Source organism: Aricia agestis, chromosome 2, assembly GCF_905147365.1.
Source record: "Aricia agestis chromosome 2, ilAriAges1.1, whole genome shotgun sequence".
NCBI classification, from domain to species: domain Eukaryota; kingdom Metazoa; phylum Arthropoda; class Insecta; order Lepidoptera; family Lycaenidae; genus Aricia; species Aricia agestis.
Genome location: NC_056407.1, coordinates 15,290,480 through 15,292,979, shown reverse-complemented (window position 1 = coordinate 15,292,979; position 2,500 = coordinate 15,290,480). Strand labels below are relative to the sequence as shown.

The 2,500-nt window shown below is 53.0% G+C and overlaps 1 pseudogene; it reads left to right on the top strand.

Annotated features, from left to right (window-relative positions):
* LOC121740127 overlaps positions 1 to 2,500 on the top strand; it is a 9,333-nt pseudogene that overhangs the window by 4,071 nt on the left and 2,762 nt on the right.

Here is a 2,500-nt window from a genome sequence, read left to right as displayed (position 1 = left end):
GAGGCCCCATGATTAAGGTGATGCCAGCAGGCAATGAATTGAAGACCTCCGAAGAGACAAAAAAAGTACTAAAGACCTCCGTGGCCCCCGCCGTACTAGACATCAGAGTCGAAAGAGTAAAGAAGATAGCTGGTGCCGGTTTGCTTGTACAAACTTCATCACCTAATGATATGGCGAAATTGAAAGCGGCGATGCCATCCACACTCAAAGTGGAACCCCTGAGGGGACGTCAACCCCTGGTCGCTTTGAGGAATCTCGACGGGGACGGGCATAAGCTGGACGAAGTTCTCAAGGCTATAAAAGACCAAAACCTCAGAGAGGATGCCAATTGGCCGCTCGAGCGGCTAATCGAATGCAGCCAGTTAGCATTTAAAAAGAGTCGAGGAGGTGGCGATAGAACGACCTATGTCTTACGTTGCCACCCTGAACTAAGGAAATGCCTAGTGGAAAAAGGCAAGTTATATATTGGCTGGGATGTAATAAGGGTGGAAGACTTCACAGTTGAGATAATCTGCCGACGGTGCCATCTATACGGGCATGGTGAAAAAACCTGCAAGGCTGAGAAGCCCACTTGCGGGAAATGCGCCAAATTAGGTCACACAAAAGAGGAATGCAAAGAGGAAGGAAACAGGTGTGCAACATGTTACAAGTTTGGACATGAGAAGTCTTCACTAGAACACAAAACTGGCAGTGCAGAGTGCCCTGCCCGGAAGCATGCGGAGAGACGAATGGTGGAAACCACTAATTATTGATGGCAGACCAAGGAAAGTTAACCGTCGGTCAGATTAACCTGGCGGGGGCAATCACGGCCACCACCGAGCTGCCCCTAATTGCAGAGGAGTTGGGACTAGACGTCGTTCTGGTCCAGGAACATTACCCTGGCTCCACTTCTCACCGCGCGGCAAATAACATCTTGCAGAGCAGCGACGGTGCCAAGGCGGGCATCTATGTTCGTCGAAGGGACTTGACATGCGCTATCTTACACCACCTGTCGAACTCACACTGTCTGGTGTGCCATGTACTAAACGACCAAGAGGGCGTGTATCTCGTCTCTGCGTACTTTCAGTACAGCGATGACATAGATGTCCACCTGGAACATCTGGGCACTGTTCTTGCCTCCTTGAGGGGTAAGAAAGTCATCATAGGGGTTGACTCAAACGCGCACTCTCCGATGTGGTACTGTGAGGAGAGACAGTACAGAGGACGCGGACCAGACGTCACGCACCGTCGCGAGTCGATGGAGGCGTTTATCCTGGCACATGGACTCCGCTTGGCCAATGCACCAGACCAGCCGGCCACGTTTGCATCGACGAACGCATCGTCCAACATCGACCTGACTTTGACAAAAGGCACCCTGGTAACGGGGTGGAGAGTGCATGAAGACGCAATAGACAGTGACCATAGGCTGATCACATATGTGGTGGCCGAAAAGAACACCGCTTCTGGCGCTGGGTCGATTGAAGAGCCAATGAGGTTTCGGGATCGTGGTGTGGAATGGGGAATCTTTGAGGACGAGATCCAAAAAAGGTCCGCTAACATCTCATGGACCGCGCCTGCAGAGGTGCTGTGTGCGAAGTTTACCAAGATGGTTACTAGCACAGCCAAGAGCGTTTTGGGGTTCGTTAAGGGGGGGAGAACAGAGCGAGGGTATGAGTGGTGGACCCCGGTCTTAGACCGAATTCGCCGCGAGACCTATCGCTCGCGCAGAGCTTGGCAGGCAAGTCGGAAGGGCAATAGCCCGGACGAGGAGGCTAATAAGCAGCGCTTTCTTGAGCATAGGCGTAGATACAGGGATGCCATCAAGGAGGAGCAACTGAAATTTTTCCGATCCGTAGCAGAATCGGGAAACCAAGACCCATGGGGCTTGGCGTACCGTGTCGCGTGCGGGAGGTTGCGACCTCCTAGCAATGTAGTTAATGGCACGAAACATGCCGAAGGTTATGCTGGGGGAGTTGATGAGGCCATGCACAGCCTTATGTATGCTCTTTGTCCGGACGACGATGTGTCCAAGGACACAGAGTACCACCGGCAAGTGCGGTTAGTGGCAGCAGCGATTCCCTCAGGAGAAGATGCTCCTCCTCCGACGGAACAAGATATTGCGAATATAGTCAGGGAGCTTCCTAACACAGCACCGGGGATCGATGGGATATCCGCTCGAATAATAAAACACGTTTGGGCAGCCGCGCCGCGAGAGACAACAGAAGTGTTTAGGCGATGTGTCCGGGAGGGCGTTTTCCCGCGTGTATGGAAGGACGGTAAGCTGATTGTCCTGCCGAAAGGTAATGGCAAGCCGCTTACCGATCCGAAAGCCTACCGGCCCGTCACCTTGTTGCCGATCTTTGGAAAGATTTTAGAACGAGTAATGCTAAAGAGCGCCACGCAAATGACAAGGGGTCTGTCGGACTGCCAGCATGGTTTCACTCGTGGACGGTCGACGGTGTCCGCTCTGGGAGAAATCCTCGGTGCGGCTCGCCGGAGTTCGTCGAAATATGTACAGGCG